The 19,608-nt window shown below is 44.8% G+C and overlaps 1 protein-coding gene across 2 annotated transcripts in view; it reads left to right on the top strand.

Annotated features, from left to right (window-relative positions):
• Window positions 1-19,608, top strand: part of HSPBAP1 (HSPB1 associated protein 1) — a 1,203,084-nt gene that overhangs the window by 886,552 nt on the left and 296,924 nt on the right. The window lies entirely within an intron of this gene.

Genomic DNA, 19,608 nt, shown 5'->3' with positions numbered 1-19,608 from the left:
GCATGCGTTGCATACACAAATGCTATTCAGCACATTAAAGCTAGTCCTTCTGGATTTGCCAATACTGGAACAAAACAAAGGATGGGTTTCTGCATATAGCGCACACAGGAGATAGAGGTAACTTGAAAACAATGATTTAATATACTTTTCAGTATTTGCACTTTTCTGATGCCTCGTGCATCCCAATGGAAGCACTTTCTAGAGTGGAATGCAGCAGGACACAGCCAATGGCATGTGGTGAGAAAAACACTTGTAGATCAATACAAAGCTACGTATATTTTTAACAATATGGCTATGCAGCCAGAATCACTAACAAAATTCAATCAATACCACTAATTCATGCATCCTTTCCAACATTACAGGGGAGCCATTTGCTCCCGTTATGTGAAATGCACTTATCATAGGCTCCAATTTCAGAAACAGCTGTGGGATGGACGTGTCCAACCTGCCAAGGTCAATCAGCCCAGTGAATGAAGTATCAAGAACAATGCCATATTGGTGTGAACAGCCCCTGACTGCACTCATGCCTAGTCTTCACAGGCACGATCGCGCAAGTGCGACTCTACAAATATACGAGCCCCTTTTCTTTTTTTAATTTACCAATCCGAAAATGGTCTTGAGATTAAAACAAAAATAAATAGTGAGCAAGTGAACTTACACACACACTCATTTATATCACAGCACTTTGGTGAAAGGAACTAAAGCACACACGGGTGGAGGAGCAACACGGAGCACAATGGAGAGCAACAAAATGCGCAGGGGAAAGAAGTACAAGCGACAGAGCAACAGAATGGCATGGTGGGTGCATACTTACAGATGGAAGAACAAAATACAGAGCAGAGAGAAGCACGAGTGAGAACAAAAAACATGCGCCATCACGGGGTTCTTAATAAAAAAAAAATTTTTAAGTAGCTCCCTAAAAGCTAGCAGTGAAGGACACGCACAAGTTACGCTTAGGGGAAAGGACAATGCGGCATCATTTACATTTTTGACAAATAATTCTGATTTAGTGACATAATTTGGCCCACCATGCGTCAAAATCCTAGTGGGACTGACAAAGCGAAGGCAAAGATCTGCAGAGGGATTGGGAGCCATCACTGTGATAACCCCAAATGGACACAGAATTTAACCTATTTTGAATAATTCATGGCTTGCTGTGAAATACGTGTTTTTATACCACTGTATTTTATGCCATAAAAGCACCTAAACCGGTATATATACATACACTTGAGCATTAGTTTCCCAAGAGCCAGCAAATAAAAGGCTGGAACTTAATTCAGATTCCAAAATGTTTTGTTTGTGCGAGTTTTTTTTAATAATGGACCTCTATACGAAGGTTTAGACATGGCAAAGTCAACACTAGAGATGGACCTAACTTGCATCCTTTGCTGTAGCGTAATTACTGCAAAATTATGTGAGATGCCGCATAATTACATGAGAAGAGTATTTTGGCACTTAGCTCTAATTTCTTAGTGCTAAAATGCCTTTGGATTTACAAAATGGACCCGAGAATGTATTTTAAGGCAACAGTCCATTAATAGCAGTGACATTTTTAGGAGGGCGATTTTTTACCCCCAAGTTACTCCCAGCATTTAGCTCTATTTTTTAAGTGCAAAATGAACCCTTTGTCCAAAGTGGAAGTGAGGATGTATCTTAATGTAAGAAAATAGCACTAAATGCAAAACAGCTAGAACAGAAGCACGCTAAACTCTTCGTTTCCTTACCTATTCCCCCCAAATTACTCTTAATTAGGCAAGATGGCATAATTGTGAAGTTATTGGCGATTCCGTGTCACAGATTAATCCAGAATTACCAAAATTACTCCAATTACTCTGACACAATTAAAATTATTCCAAGGCCTGATCTGAGTTTCTGTCAGCAAATCCGTGCATTCAGGGATATTTATTTTTGTATTTCGTTTCTTTGTAATTGAAGTAACCCACACAGTTTACTTACCATTTCTAGATCCCAGATTCACGGAGAACCTTTCGGTCCTGAGTTCTTGCCAAGTAATGGTGCTTTGTGAAAAGAAATCCCAGGGATGGAAATATGGTGAGAAGAAGTGAGTCAATGATACTTTGGCACCACAAAAAGCACTGCAGCGCCTCTGGTAGTCCTCATTCAAAGCTGTGATACGAGTAAAGTTGGGCTTTCTTTGTAACAGTTTTGTTTCATTTGCACTTTTAAAAGACCCTTATGTGAGAACGGAGGCATCTGAGAATTATAAGGTTCATAATCACGCAGGCCAGACTCATTGCTTGATACCCGGGAGGACCACTATGCGTCCAGAAGAGCTGGAGGCGTGCCAATTTTCAGGATAATCACTATGTAAAGTATGTTAATGTAGATTAATTGTAAGTAAATATTTCCCATGTGGATTTCCTTAAAATCAAGCACCCAGACTCGTGGCGTAACCTGAATGCAAGCACACAACACTACCCAGGTCATTTAAAAAACAAGTCATTCCCTTTGTGCACAACCACAGCACTATGGAGTGTGGGCTCCCTGCCCAGGGCTAGGAATCTTTGTGTCGTCTCTCAGATCAACAAGGCTAACTGGAGCCCTCTTACGCCTGCGTAGGCAGTGGCTCAAATAATGGTTACCTGTTGTCCTTCATGCGGCCCTGGGTCCTAGTGCCTCCCACAGGGCTCGTGGCTCATGCTGGGCGAGTCGGGCTTCCCTCCTCCGCTCTCGGCTGGCAGCAACTCAAGCACGCACCCCGATCCGCCGCCAATGCTGCTGGAGGAGCCCGGGAGGAGGCGCGGCTTCTCCCCCTCCCATGGAGTCCCGATGGCTGAGCCTGGCCGCCATACTTCCTGTGGGCCGCCGTCTTCCTTCTTCCCCCGGGCGGCGGGGGGGGTGGGGGGGGCGGGCACTTCCAGCCGGCCGCGCTAGGATTGGCCGGCCGGCTGAAGAAACCCCCGAACGGGGATCGAGCAGGCCCTGGGTCCTAGTGCCTCCCACAGGGCTCGGGGGGCGGGCGGGAGAGGACGAGGGGGGCGGGAAAGGTCACGGACGTCGGGAGGGAGGCGGGAAACGTGGCGGACGTCGGGAGGGAGGCGGGAAATGTGGGGACGGCGGGAGGAGGGACACAAGGCAGGACAGCAGCAAGCACGGCCCGGCCGGACCAGACTCGGGGGCGTTCCCGGCGTCGCGTGACGTCGGCAAAAGCCAAAGAATCTCGGGAACGCCCCCGTGTCTGGTCCGGCATTGATGGACAGGCCCCTCGTCCAATGGCTAGGCTCCATTTATGGAGCTAGCCAATGGGACGGGGGGGCGTGTTCCATAGTGCTTACTGTACTCAATAGATTTCTCTGGAGGAGGAGCCTAACGGCTCCTTTCTCCAGCGAAACCTAAAAAACAAATAGAGTGCACAGTGTCCTCTGTCGTGGTGTTCCAACATTAGGGATTGTCAAGGAAGCCGTGACCAGAAAGAACCTAACCAACTCCAGTGGATCAGAAAAGCCCTGTTTTTAAGACTTTCTGAAAAGATAAGAAGTGGCTTCATTGTTAGTACCAATATTTTTGCAGGTAGGTATGAAAAGCTAGGTGTGGTAAATGGGAAGTAGCAATACAAAGAATGTGCAGCTGGCCCAAAGGTGTAGAATGTATGTAGGCATTAAAGGTAGCCTGTAGAAAAGAAGGCCAGCATTGCATTTATGGCTGATGCATTAATATTGAACTAGAATGCTTTTCCTGACTGGTACACAGTAGAGCACTCTAAGGTGACCCGGGATATGCTCTTTCATGCCACCTTCAATTGAACCAATAGGTTCAGCTACCCCAAAGAGAAGAATCTCTTTTACTTGTCTTTCGTTTAGGCTTACTCTGTCATCCATAAAGGGATTCCTCCACCATGGCAATGCAGGAATTCTGGAAGGTGCTGCGATGCTGACTGAGCATTACAAATTCACTGAATTTACTGTATGACATCAGTGTAGCCAAGGAAGTCACGTCCAGAAGATCAGATGAGGTCAGCAAGAGGTTGATTATGCATGTCAAACTGTGTAGGGCGTAAGAAAGAGTTGTGCAGGACCACACAAGTCAGATGCTGAAATCAGAGGGAAAGTTGAAGCTCTCAAATGCTTACTCTGTCCTGTAGAAAAGATTTCAGCCAGCTCGGGCATCATCTCTAACTCTTACATGAAACAATTGCTTAAGTAGAATGGAACAGGAAACAGTATTGAAAGCAAGCAGGAGGTCCTGGAAAATCAATACTACAGTCTCCTGAGTCGAAAGCTAACCTGGTGTCTTCTAAAGCAGTTACCAGAACTGCTTCTGTTCCATAAAACACATGAATACTGCCTTCGATGGAGGCAAGTAGAGAATGAGTTTTCAAAACAATAGAAAGCTGTTCATTGGCCCACAATTTCAATGAGAGCAAGGCCTATATGGTCTGTGTAGTTGGATCAGGATGAGGGCATTGTTGAATGGGAAAGAGATGGGTCACAAACCCCTATAAGAATAGAAATAATGGTATCTGCAAATAATTGTAACTTTTTTTGTAAATGGGGATCAAAAGCCATGCCTAGTAGTAAGAAACTTGGAGCAAAAAGTGCAAAAAAAGGAAGTTAACACAGGTAACGTGAAACCGGATGAAAGCCCAGGTCCTGATGTTTCAGAGTTATCTGAAAACAGGGCACATATTTGTTCAGTTTTAGTTCAAAAGAAGCTAGAAGACTTTAAAGTTCAGGAGAACAAGGAATCCTGGATTTAAGACCCTCTGGATTATACAGTTTATAAACTATTTTAAAAGATGTTTTGGTGAAGGTAGAAGCTGCGAGAATGAAAATGAAAACACGTAGCCCGACTTTTAAGTTTTTTTTTATATACCTTCCGGTCTTTAATATGTATGTCTTTATCAGCAGATTCATATCTGTACTGCCAATAGCATTTCGATTGCGCACAATGGGGTGTAAGCTGAAGAAGTTCAGAAAAGAACCATGCAGTGTATGTAGATTTTCTAATATTATTAGTCTGTAGAAGTGGAACAGTGGAGGGAAAAGCAAGTTCAATGTATTGAAAAAAGGCAAGTTCTTTTAAGTGATGTTGGGGCACAATGAGGACACTTGTTTGATGAATACTACTACCACAGATTTGTCTCCCTTTGAATATTAAATATGCGCAAGACTGGATCCAGAATCTTTTCATCTATTGCAGTGTTCCCCTGCACTGGTAGGTGGCGCAGTGTGGCTCTGCAGGGCCTTGTTCTGATCTGGAAGTGATAAAGGGGGGCTGCATATAAGCGCCGCCCCTGCATGCTGCTGTTAGTTCCTTTCTTTCCGTGCCAAGGAATATGGAACAGGAGCTCCATTACCAGTTTTGTCAACTCAAAAACAGCAACAAGCAGAAAACAAATGTCAGTCACGGATCCACACGAGATGTGCCCTTGGAGTTTGAGCTCTGGACACAACTCCAAGTTGTGCGATGAATGCATTTCGCTCCGGGAATGTAAAGTGAAACTATACCTTGCAGCTCACAGGTGGAAGTCGCGGACCTTGCTTAAATCCCAATCTCCGATTAATAATCCGATTTCACAGCTGTTCCAGTGCGACTGAATTCCTAAACCATCCACGATGCCAGCAGATTTCATTTTTTAAGGAGGCCGTGCTGCGTATATTTGGTATTCTTCAAGCTATGATGCGCCCTCCGGCCCAAGGATCCACTGGGGTGTCCAGTCCGGTTACCAGCAGCAAATCTGTCTTCTGCAACTGGCTCCTGGAAACCGTGTTGGATTCTTAACTAAGTCCGGTGCAGGTCCCTTTTGTGCCCCAATGCCTGCGCTGGTCCCTTCCGATGCTATCTGCGTCCGACGAGGAATTTGTGCCGACTCAGACATCTGACAGAGGTCATGCTCTGAACATGGTATAGTGCATTCCAGTTTCAACCCAGCCATATGCAAATCAGTCTTGACCCTGTGCCCCATGGGAACAGTCCAGGCCGAACTGCAAAGCCAGGTCCTCCCTGGACTGGAAACAAGCATCCTAGGACCGGTTTCGGGGTTTCACCCATCATCAACCAAGGATAGCTTGACTCCAGTGGCATGGAGAGCACGGGACCCACGTCTGGGCATACCCGTCCCACTCGGGGTGACAAATGCAAAAAGAACAGTTGATGGACAGAATGCAGAACAATGTCATACAATCACTCCAGTGCAGAGATCTGGGCCTAAATCACTATTTTATTTTCTCACCATGCCACTCCAGTTTGAACCCAGCCATATGCAAATAAGTTTTGGCCCTGTGCCTCATGGGAACAGTCCAGCCCGAACTGCCAAGCCAGGTCCTCCCTGGACCCGAAACAAGCATCATAGGACCGGTCAGGATAGCTTGACTCCAGTGGCATGCAGTTACACAATTCATTACCACAGAGGCATGCTCATAGGCTCTGACTCTGACCAGCGCTCGCCTCCACCTAGAGATGCCGGTGGGGATGATTTACCCCCTCACTATGATGACAACAGTTTCTGCATGCACTTACAGAAGGCCAGTGAGCTTGATACTTCTCCTGATACAAGGTTACATTTGCCTCTAGGGCTCGCAGTGGAAGAGAGTGCTTCCTTTGGTTATTGAACATGTTGTCACCTTGATGAGCACTTATTCTAAGCTTTGTTTTTGAATGTTGGCACATTGACAGGTTGCCAGGTGCCACAGACTGCGCCCAAAATGAGATCTGCAGGTCGGGAAGGTAGCTATTGAGCCTCGATAAATAGATAACACAACATGTAAATATGCCCGAAAAGTAAAGTTAGGCTTGCTTTTGCAACCAACTGTTCACCTAGGTGGATAAAATCACATTAGCTCTACTAATTATCACTTGGTCACCTCCTGACGGATATAGATGGTCTTTCAAATGAATCATGTAGCTATCAGGGTTGACCAGTCCAAGATCATGGGCTGAGGCACAGGGCAATACATTTAATTGCATATGGCTGGGTCTGTTCTGGGGTGGCGAAGTGAGCTTAAGAACGATGATGGATTCAACCCAGACCACTCACTGGAGGTGAGTGTCTGAAAATGTTCACGCGCCTTCCATCATCTCCTTGTGTTTGCTTTGTTTGCCCTAAGTTGGCAGGGTATGCCAGGCATGGTTCCCTTGCACAATTTGCCACTGGATTCAAGCTAGCCTGGCTAATTAGGGGTGTTACCCTGCAATCAGTCCCAGGATGTTGTTTTCCCATCCAGAGAAGACCTGGCTTGGTAGTTCGGGCTGGACTGTTCAAATGAGGGACAGGGTCCAGACTGATTTGCATATGGCTGGGTCTTAAATGGGGTGGTGAAGTGAGCTAAAGAGCGATGATGGATTCAACCCAGATCTGTGACTGGGGTTGAGTGTCTGAAAAGTTTCAGTACTCCATCCATCATCTCCTTGAGTTTCCATTGTTCACCCTAAGTTGGCAGGGTATGCCCAAACGTGGGTCCCTTGCTAACTTTGCCACTAGATTCAAGCCAGCCTGGCTGATGAGTGGTGTTTCCCCAAAACCAGTCCCAGCATGCTTGTTTACGATCCAGGTATGCCCAGACGTTGGTCCCTTTGCTCACTTTGCCTCTGCACCAATGCCTTTCTACTCCAGAAATTGTGTGGAGCTTATAAAGGTGCCACTCCTGCGTGCTGATGCCAGTTTCTCTCTTTGCACGTCTCCTGACGTGAATCTGGGGCTCTCGCTCGTCTTTCAGAGACACTACCTCATATTTTTTCAAATGTGAACAGTTTGTACGGGACGTCTCCACCTAAAATGACAGATTATGCCCTGTAGGGACTGTCGCCATCAAAAATCTGTGACAGATCCCTATTAGGTGTGCCTGTGGTGTCTGGGGTCGAGCCATGACTCCAAGGTGTGCAGTGACTGTGCGTTGATGAACCCAAAGGTCAAATTTTACATCGCCAAGCATAAAAAGATACCTCATTGAGACCGCTTTAAGATGAAGTCCCAGTCCTTTTCTCACTTCAGGAGTCACTGAAGCTGCTACCGAGGCTATTCTCCATTCCTATCTAAATCAACTGTTAAGTTTAAAAAGCAACATCAGACATCGAAGTGGGACTCAGCACCCTCTTACCATTCCCATTTGCCTGAAAAAATACAGGCGTGGTACCATGGGTCGAGATTTTGCTCCTGGAGTTGACAGAAACCGAAATGCATTGGGACTAGAAAAAACTTTCACTTTAAAAAAAACAAAAGTTTTTCATATATTGTGCAATGTGATGTAACATTGTTAAACCGATTACCACACTGATACACGTGTGAAATGTACAGAATCGAATCATTGTACATATTGAAGCAATTTGCAAATCAAAATTGTTAAATATAAATGATTCCGTAACCAATAAAAATAGTTTAACTTTTTTCCTTGGTTAAGAACATTTATCAATGTTTGAACCTTACAGGTCTGAGTAGTGCGCCTTGTGTGCAATGTGCATTTTGTGTACCCTGAGATTGTGTTGATGTAGGACAAGAGCAGGTCCTGTTTCAAGGCAGCACACATTTGATACATTTTATAAATTGGGACATAACCTTATATAATTGTTATGTAAGCTAGGACATAAATTTGAGTGCAGGCTAACCCAGTGGCGCCACTAAGGGGGTGCGGGGGGTGCCGACCGCAACGGGGTGACACCGTCACATGGGGTGACACCGTGAGCCTCTGCTCTGCTTTAAATAATCGTATTGCTACACATATCAGGAAGCGAGGAACCCATTACCCGGCCGCCGGCCAAGATGATTGTTTATTAGGCATACAACGTCAGCGTCCGGACGTCAATGACGTTCAACTTCCAAACGTCACTCACGCAAGGAGCGGCGGAATGCTTTTGCGTGATCCAAAAACCCAGGAGTACCGCGCGGCCGATCCCCACCTGGCCCCGCCGGAGGGGTTTAGCTCCCGGGGCTCGGGGGTTTACCCTATATTTTCCTGATTGTGCCCCCACACCATGGCTCACAGGCGCGGGGCCTCCGAGACTGGCCAGGGCCCGCGGGACCTCGTGTGCAGAGGAGCAGAGGTAAGGATCGCGCCTGTGCTGGATGCCGCTATGTCGCTCTGGGAAGTATCCGACATCAGACATTTTTTTTAACCCAGACATGTGTGTACGTAGGGAGAGTGTATTCAGCAGAGAGTGGGGGAGGGGCAGGGCATGGTGACTTCGTGGGCTTATTTTCTGCTCTAAAAGAGTCCTTGGTGTGCTGAGGCTTGTGCCAGTGGGCGCTTCGGCCCGAGTCAGTCATAAATCAGTATGACAGGGCACACTTAAGTTCCAGTGCTCGCCACTGGTCTGTAAGTTATGTACTGCGCTATAGGTGTTTGTACGTCTCTGTCTTTAATAGATCTATAAACACGCCCAGTCTGAAGCAGCCTTAAATCTGACATGTGGGCGCTATGTAAAAAATAAAGGCACGTGTAATTGTGTATTCTTCGAATTCTGCAGTTTTTGTGTTTCTGTTTCTGTTTGCTGTCTCTCCCTGGCACTTGCGGTTTGTTTTGCATTTTCAATGATAAAGAGGGAGCTACCCTTTTGACAGGAAAAGGATTGGGTCAACAATCTTATGAAAACAAAACACTCCTTCTCCTGAGTTTGGCAAATGATTAGTAATGCTAAATTACCCTGGGGGCGTTTACATCAGTGGGAGGGACTGAATTATTGCGTAGGTTACCAAATTTACACCTTAATATGTATCAGACCAAAAGAGCATGAAAATATTGCATACACAAAAATTAAAAGTATCGTTAATTTATTATAAAATAATTTAAAAATAATGACACATTATTTCGTCAAAACAATCTTGTGCACATTCGTCTTTGCTGTTGGCCAGCTATATTAAAAAAAACTCAAATTTAAAAAAAAAATGCTGTTAAGCATAGTTACACAAGTCTACATATACATCATATTTATTAGACATAAGGAACAAACTGTCGACGCGGCGTTTCGGTGCCTCAAATAATCTTGCACCTTCTTCAGGACTTGTTCATTTAAATCATATCTATAAAAAACATGTCACAATACATTTCATTAGGTCCAATATTTGATCTAACAATTGCACATTGATTCATTAACATTTGAACTAATATCTGGTAACCCCGCCATCTTGTAATCCGGATCTATTCCCTCAGTCCCCTGTAGTACTAAGTTCCCACACATTAGTATTACTGAGAGGGAAGACATAACTAGCGTGGATATATTTTATCACTAGGATGCGGTGTCCTCAATTTACTTTGTCAGACACCAGTGATGTGGGCTGTGAATAAAGGTAAAAACGGCAGTCAGATCTCCGTCCCTTCTTTATTATAGAGTCCCACCCACAGGTACCTCTATGTTCTTACCCAGGTTTGTATTTCCTTCCTGGCGCTACCTTCACGGTCTTTTGAGCAGGTTCTCTTCAGCTCTTATGTTCTCCTAAGCAAGTTTTGTTTGCTTTCCTCTTTTTTATTCTAGGAGAAAACGCACCTTATTTTCAGTTACCCTGTTATTTGGACTATTTCCTCCATTTTGACCTAGTATACTCCTATTTTTTACCTTATGTATCAGTTTTGCTGGTACTCCACCCGGGTTGATTAAAAATGGACCAACTTCAATCCTATCAAAACAGAAAAACATCTCTTAATATAAAGAGTTACCTTTCTATCACCTTTATATGGTTATACTCCACTGTCTCTTAGCCTTCTCTCCCTGTTTCTCTTAAAAGAAAGGGCTTACCGGTCCTATTTTCTTGGTTTTCCTAAAGGGTTGGAAGGACGCCTCTGGGAGCTACCCGTCGCTGTTCTTCTCACCACTTTGTCTAAAAGATAATTTACGTTTTAGACTCTCTGGGCTTTAGTTTCCTTCTAACTGTCATTACCCTCTGTCATTAAGATCTTACCTTTTATTGGTGAAAAGCTTTAAACTTGATTTCCTCCTTTTTTCTTTAGTGTGAAATCAAGGGTCACTCTGTTGGACTTTTATAAATTAGCTGCCAATGTTTTGCCTTTTCTACACGTGTGTAGTGCCTAGAAGCGGCCCGGATGCAGGGCAATTGCACGAGTTCATAAACAAAATTCTGATGTTAGCTCAGTCAGTAGATCACAGTTGGCCTTCGTTCAATTACTAAATATATTTATATTTTTTTGCATGGTTGCTTCACTGTAACAAGCGCTATATAAATACAAACCTTTTTCCTCCTCTATCCTTCTGCTATCATTCCAAATCCAAATAACTGACTAACCTATCTACCACTTAAAATGTACTTGCATGTTCACTATACTAATTCAACACTAATCCTCTATGGGTCCCGGGATAGCGTGCTACTCGCCAAAAAAGCGCTTCAACGCCTCATCAGGGGTAGTAAGCGCTATATAAATGCAATTACAATACAATACAACTGAAGCACCGATGGAGAAAAGTTAAAAAGCAGAAAATCCATGCCAGTACAGGCCAGGGCAGGTAAGGAAAAAAGTTGCGCGTCGCAGTGGGGTGGGTGATTAAAAAAATGCCACTGCCACATACACCACCGACCAGGCTGTATATCGAGCTTGGTGCTAGTGTCACCTTTATGCTCCTCGCGGGTCCCAGCAGCACAAGATCCGCTTCACGGCTCCGAGCAGCGCCCTGGTGTCCCTGCAGTGCTAACCAAACTAGTGCTCCTTAAGACGGCATCGCAGCTTAAGGGCACACAAGGAGAGGGGAGAGAGAGCTGACGTAGGGGTTGCATGTGGCCTGTGGGCTGGGAAGAGGCGAGGGGCGAAGAGGCCTGTGGTGGCGATGGTACAGGTGTATACCAGCATTAGAGGCAAACGTGTGATCGGGAAGTGGATGGCCAGAGAAAAGAGTGGGAGGCGAAAAAGAGGAGAAGGTGTGAGGGGGTACGGAAGAAGAAAAAAAAAGTGACATTTGAGAAAAAGGTGCAGAGATGGCGAGAGGAAACTAAGGGGTTAGGGAAAGAAAGGAGAACACAGAATGCAAAGGAGGATGAAAGGAAGGAGTGGACATGGAAGGATAGGCTACAGTGAGAATTGAGAGGTCAGTGGGCAGGCGAGAGAGCAAAAAGTAAAGCAAGGAATATGTATAATAAAGAGAGAAGGAACGGATACTGTAAGGAGAACTAAACACATGGCCCCGTGGCCGCTTCAAACCTGAAAGAATGATTCCAGTCCTTACTTGGGCGCTGTAACATTCATTTCACTATCAATGTATGTCAGATAGCACACATTAACTATGCAGGCCTCTTGACGCTACAGAGTAAATGGAACCATTTACAATAAGGTGATCATTTTAGTTTGATTAGTGGGCAGTGGGTTGAGACACAGAAAACTGCCTGGCAATGGTTATATCAACACAGAGTTAGTTGTTATTAAAAGTGGCTTCAGGAAAGGCCTGAACCAGAGAATAATTCAATACGGTGGAAACCAGTGAACTAAGTATAACGCCCAGACGCAGAGTGAACCAAACTGCAGTCAAGTGAGTTTATATTGAGCAAATACAGTCACAAATGCTCCCAAAATACAGTGGACAAGCTGGACACGCAGATGAGTGTCCTGAAACTTGTGCAGGGTACCCTTAGATAAACAATGGAAAGGGTGCAGACTGAAAGGCAAAGCCGCTGATGGCACATGAGATCCATGCGGTAAGTGGTGAGGGGGGTGACACCATGAGTTACCCGCACCGGCTGACACCAACGCTAGTGACGCCACTGGGCTAAGCACATTACTTTTGGATGGATATTAATGTCAGCATTGATTAGGGAGATGGAGCGATGGTACCCACGGTCGAGCGAGGGTGGGGTAGTTATCGGAATGAGGACAATATTAGCTAAACTAGGCCCTTAGGAAATAATCTCTTTTCAGTGGCCTCTCTGTAGAACCGAAGTATTTGGGGGAAAGTTGGTCATGAAATGTGGTATAATATTTAAGAGGGAAGCAGTCTGGACCCGGGATCTTCCCGGCCTTCAGGTCCCTAATGGCAGCATGAATTTTTCCTACTGTGATCGGTTGCATTAAGCTTTATGCTAGGCCAAAGTCCAGGAAGGGAGTGGAATGACGTTGAGTGGTTGATTGCACTCCATGGGGGCTTGTGGGTCTCTAGCGTAAAACTGCCAGTAGGGGAGGCTGCAAACACTGCCTCAATTACAGAGGCTGCATGGATCGTAGAGCCCAAATCATCCGTCACTGGTGGGATAAAGATGGGAGGCGATGTCTTGTATCACAAGTCTGTATAGAAGCGCCCCATTTTGTCGCCTTGCTCAAAACTGCGTTAGGTGGTCACCCTCCAGCAATGGCAAGCCTCACATGAGAGTAGCTGTCGTAGTGCAATCCTATCTACATCCAGTTGGCAGGTGGGCATCTTAGTGATCGCTTAGGTTAACCTAGACTCTTTGTCGAGTATGTGCGTCTTTAGTTCTGCAATGTCATGTTGCCTATCTCTTTCTTTACTTTTGAGATAGCTCCTCGCCTATCCACAAATCATTGGCTTGCCAGCTGCCCAGAGAGTGCCAAGGTCTTGTATAGAGTGACTATTAAGGTTAAAATAGGACGTGAGCTTTCCAGCCAGATATTACACCAACCCCTCGTCCATCAGGAGCCCAGCATTAAAGCGCCACATGGGGCGACCAGAGGAGACTGGGCCCTCCGGTCAAAGAACTTGTGGAGAGCTATCGGAAATACCCCGTTGGACCATTGACATGACCACTGAGATGTCTGAATTCTGCATCTTCTTCTTATTGCCGGCTGCATTTCAAAATAAAAAACTCATCTTTATTACATGATTAACAATTGATTCGGAGGTATTCGAAGCTAACTCATTCAAATAACTTAAACCACAAGTAACAGTGGTCTGACAAATAACGTTCTGTGGTCCTATAGAGATTGATATGTCTGAGTTGGTGCAAGGAGACTCATAATTATTCAAAACAGATCTTCTAGTTTTCTTAACCCTAGGGATCAGGGAAAGTAAACCAGAATCAATCTGTTGATCCCCAAGCCAGTCATTTTCATCAAATCCCCCCAGAGGAGCAAAACGATTAATTGCAGGAACATTATATAGTCATCATGCCTCCTTCTCTGATAAGACATGTGCTTGTAAAGAGATTCTCTTACATCAGAGGGTTTATAAAAAATCCTAGAGGGGCAGTACTACTAATATTGGTATTGAGACAGCAAAAACATGCCCTACCAAATCTGGGGAAGTAAAATTAATTTCAACACAGCCCTCCGATTCAGTCTTTGGACTCCTACCCACCCAGCTTTCCCTGCCAACCATATTAAGATTGTTGAAAAGCTAACTAGTGAGACCTGTTCTTTCTCCTATCCAGTTAATAGATTTATTATTTAGATTCTCCCAGGACTCTGTTTGATTAGACTCAAGTGGCGGAACATTCTTCAAAATAATTACAACCAGCTTATCCTTGGGTGGCAGATCCAGTTTGTCTTGGTTAATAAGGGAATGCCGAACAGCCTTGGGAAAGTGCCCGGGCACACCCCACTCATTGGGATAGCCCAGTGGATTACTTGTCAGTGCTTAGCAACATTCTGAGTACCTGGTCGGCTTCCTTCCAGGTCACAGCTGCAGGGCAGTATAGGCGATGGAGCCCCGTGCCAAAGTCGTACCCCCTAGAGATCATGTCGCTGACTTCCTGTGATTGAGGCACGCTTTTGGGTCACTTTTCTGCTGCTCCTGGATGAAAAGTTTTGAGATTTACACTAGCTTCCTTTAACTAGTGTATTACATGGGCTATTCCTTAGTTGCATCGGGATGGCCCATACAGAACATCTATCCAGGCTGCTTTTAACCAGAATACTCTTGTTGGTCGCTCCTCTATAGCAATGAGTTGCCTAAAAGAGTAGTACTATCCATGGATTTCTTCTGAGTATGACAGCGGGTAACTCCTTGTTCCTACTGGATGGATTTGATCGTTTACAATATCTGGCTGTATAAAGTGTATGCTCATTGATCGTTCAGTGGGGGAAATATATAGAAAATCTATCTTGACGTCCTGTTTCCTAAGAATGCTTCTTTGTTTCTTCAGGTTGGATTCCAGAGAGACCTGCTCATTTGAGTCCAACAATGAATTCATTGTTTGCATATAAAGTGTATGCTCATTGATCGTTCAGTGGGGGAAATATATAGAAAATCTATCTTGACGTCCTGTTTCCTAAGAATGCTTCTTTGTTTCTTCAGGTTGGATTCCAGTGAGACCTGCTCATTTGAGTCCAACAATGAATTCATTGTTTGCATATAAAGTGTATGCTCATTGATCGTTCAGTGGGGGAAATATATAGAAAATCTATCTTGACGTCCTGTTTCCTAAGAATGCTTCTTTGTTTCTTCAGGTTGGATTCCAGTGAGACCTGCTCATTTGGGTCCAACAATGAATTCAATATTTGCATATATTCTATCTCTTATTCCTCTTCCTGTGATCACGTGCCTAGTCGCAGTAGCCTAAGACAAATTAAGAACACAACTCTGTGCACTTAGGCACATGACATCAAAGTGCTTCCCAAATAGGCCTGCAATGCGGCACTTTTTCAGCCATGCACTCTCAGCGCTGTAGCGTGCTGCATTTCCTCTAACACTCTCTTGGCTCGTGGGCGGTATAAATTACCGTATAAGGGGCATGAAGAAATATATAAATGCTAAAGCATATATACCAATCCAAGCACAGTTATGTATGCACACCGACGTGCAGGATCACATATACACTGATCACCAAATCTGTGTTGGTCAGTGCACACACTAGACTTTCTGATAACAAACCTGCTAGTTTTGGGGGATTTACAAACTTTTCAAAGGCACATTCCCACCTTGTATGTGATCTGAGATCAAAACCTCAACAAAATCTGTATCTGAAATTTGAATGGGGAGGAAAGCCTTTCACAAATGGTCATGGTATAGGGTTCTTTAAAAGTAAAAATATTTCTCCTTGTGGATAAAAGTTAGCTGGTGCTAGTGCACTTTTATAGGCATGTATATATCTGTAAATGTACATACTCTTGTCACTTCTAGGATTACTTTGCAGTATGCATCCCATATATTACTGTTTTCTTGCAACAGAAACACTATATTATAGAAATTTCACTGAGCAAGACGTAACCTGATTTACTGCAGTTATATTAAATGGTATATGTTAGACAGAGTCCAGTGAAGATTCACCATGCAATCCCACGATAAGTCAACGAGTGAAGTATTGAAAATGATTTTTTGGTTCCCCATTCAGAGTTCAGTTGGCCGTCAGATTTATAAAGCTGGCCTGTTGATCTGCAGAGCATGGAAAATGGATAGGGGTCTCACTTACCCGCCTGTGGGCATAGGTTTTGAAGATGCATTATTGTAGTATGGAAATGTATCTTAACGGCTAGAGCTTCCAACCAGTGGTGTCACATAAGCCCTGCAGCTCCTGCGGTGCAGGAGTGGGGGTGCAGAGCTCCAGGGGGCCCCCTCAGCAAAAGTGGTAGTTGGTGGGCCGGGGAGGGGGGTCCCCCCTTTTGTACTTTGCAGGGGCCCCCCCTCAAGTTTTGTTACGCCACTGCTTCCAACCTTTCATCTGAGGGACCTGGTTCGAGTCCTAGCCTCAGCTCAATAATCTGCCAGTCTGTGCAAATCACTTTATTTTACTGTGCCAAAATAAAAAAATCTATGTTATCTGATGCTCTTGTAAAGTGTTCTTTTGCTCTTAAGCTTAGTACGTGCTTTATAAAACTGCAAAAATAAATATGGAGACTCTGTCAGACCTGCTAGAGACTCTGCAGAGTACATTTTAGTGCTTGGGATCCAAAGCTTTGATCTGAGAAGTCAAAGAAAAAACCCAAATAAATAGAAAATATCTTGCATACCAAGGGATCACCAGACCGTTTATAATCCAGTCCTCTCCTACCTCTCCTCGGATCAGTGATGGTGAGTACACCCCTTGCAGAACAGATATCAGCGTTTATGGGCAGGGCGTTCAGCTGACTGACAGTGTCACCTGGAATCCTAAAGTCCTCTATGCACCTGTAAAAGTCCATAAAACATGTGTTTTACACAATTATATATGAAGTATGTTTTCACTTCAGAAACTGATTGTGCGATGTCTGCAAAGTGATGATCACATAGTTGTGTAAAATGACAATGATGCATCGAGTGTATGCCTGGCTTTCACATACTATTGCTTAATGCAGAGACACTGAAACACACGAAAGGTGATGGGATTAGGAGTGGTCCATGTAGGTAAGAGCAGTGGGGCCGGGTTGGGAGGGGGGCCGGGGGGGGGGGGGGGGGAATTCTACTAATGACCATGAAGGAAAATGAAATAATTAATTTTCCCTCGTTGTCTGTCGAAATGCCCCCACCCGGCCACACTGCTCTTACCTCCACAGGCTGCGGCTGATTGGGAGTTGGGAGGCTACTTGCAATAAGTCTATTCACTGGCAATAGCTCGGGTAGCATTCCAACCCATTGTTCTTTTGCTCACATACCACCTCAGTTTGGACCCAGCCATATGCAAATCAGACATGACCCTGTTCCTCATGGTAATAGTCCGGCCCAAACTGCCAAGCCAGGTTCTCCTTGAACCGATTTATGAACACACGAAGACCCGACTTGCTCTGAACTGTTAACTGTATTTTTAAGACATATAGGGTTTTAAAAAAACCTTAAAACTTCCCTCACAGGATAGGCTCACTGCCACTGACCTGTTAGTCCAACTGTTCAATTTAAAAAAAGTGTCAATACACCACATTCCATACACACATCAAAAGGAAATTTGTAACCACAAAAGATTTGTGACCAAAAAAATTTGAAAAAGGTCAGAAAGTACCTCACTTTAGCATCACCCAGGGGGGCTGCTGGTTGGTACTCACCAGTGTGCCCACATTATCATCATCAGTAAATTTCTTGACCGTAAAGAAAAAGAGTGTGTATGTTCAAATTTCTCGGAGGAGAGAAATCAAAAGAAAGAAAAAACAGTGAAAGCGTGTGTAGATGCACTGTCAGTGCTTGTGTCAGTCAGTGCCCACTGGTCCTCGTGAGAAAAGAAATGCAGTTCTCAGAGTTTAAAATGAGGTACGACTCACTTACAAAACGTAATAATATTAGGTGCCGTGAGCATCCTCAATTAAAAAAATGCAGTGTATTTGGCCATTTTCAGGAACGAATGGCCAACATGTTTCGTTGCCAACCTATTTAGGCAACCTCATCAGGGCTGATGGGGAAACCAGTCTTCACCTCACTTGTAAATCACACCGGACCTGTGGTTATATGACTACATTAAACCCTGAACCGAAACACAAGCAACCCAGAACTAGTTTCGCCCCAGTTATAGGCTCAGCATCCGGATGTAGCTTTGTTCTAACCACACCGTGAGCATGGGACCCACGTCTGGGCATACCCATGCCACTTAGAGCGGTATGTGAAACACACAAAAGGTGATGGAAGGCTTCTTGCAATACGTCTAAACATTGGCAATAGCTCGGGGTAGCTTTCCAACCCATTGTTCTTTTGCTCACCATGCCACCTCAATTTGGACCGAGCTATATGCAAATCAGTCTTGCTCATGTTCGTCATGGGAACAGTCCAGCCCAAACTGCCAAACCATGTCCTCCCTGAACAGGAGCGCAAGCAACCCAGGACCGGTTTTGTCCAGACGTGGGTCCCTTGCACACTGTGTCACTGGAACCAAGCTGTACCCGGCTCACTATTCCACCTCAATTTGGACCTAGCTATATGGAAATCAGCCTTGCCCATGTTCCTCCTGGGAACAGTCCAGCCCAAACTGCCAAACCAGGTCCTCACTGAACAGGAGCGCAAGCAACCCAGGACCGGTTTTGTCCAGACGTGGGTCCCTTGCACACTGTGTCACTAGAACCAAGCTGTACCCGGCTGATGAGCCCATAACTAGGGCGAAACAAGTCCTGGGTTGCTTGTGTTCCAGTGCGGGAAGGACCTGGCTCAGAAGTTGGCTGAACTGTTCTTTCCCATGGGAGTTGGGTCAAGACTGATTTGCAAACTGAGGTCGCATGATGAGCAAACAAATGATGACCTGGAATGCGGCTCAATTAATTACCAGTGGTTGAAATTCATTTAACCATTGAATCCATCACTTTTTGTATACTTTACCAGAGTGAAGACCCAACATGGGCACATTTGTAAAAACTTCCTCAGACAACAAACTGATCAACAGTGAACATGAGCTGCAGAACCAACTGTTTGTTCTGCAGATCCATCCACAGTGAAATTTTTATTTGAGCCACAGAAGTAGAGCATTGTGCTGTAGACCTTTGCTGAACAGAACACACTGGTGACTTGGGCACATGAACTGCCGATCCACCCTTTTCATGCGGGCTTCTTTTCCCCGATTGTACATGCTGCAAAAACAACCCCCGAGCTACATACCCAGCCTCCTGGAATGTACAGATGCTGTAGAAACACCATCTGAGATCTGATCCTCCGTGATGAGGTTCAGAACCAATCTTTGACCCGTGCTCATGATGCATGTTTCCAGAACTAAGCTCCTGTCCTCTGCGTATGTTACGGTGTGTGTTTTTGTACAGTACATGAGCACACTGTTTAGCAGTTCCTTACTCTCATGGCGATTTAGGTGTTTTGGGGAGACTGCAGTCTGTGATTATGGCTTTACCCATTAGAGGGTAATATTTAGGGATGAGTTTGGGGGGA

This window comes from Lissotriton vulgaris, chromosome 2_1 (genome assembly GCF_964263255.1).
Source record: "Lissotriton vulgaris chromosome 2_1, aLisVul1.2, whole genome shotgun sequence".
Taxonomy (NCBI): Eukaryota; Metazoa; Chordata; class Amphibia; order Caudata; family Salamandridae; genus Lissotriton; species Lissotriton vulgaris.
The sequence above is the reverse complement of the archived record's forward strand: the minus strand, read 5'-3'. Positions and strand labels throughout refer to the sequence as shown.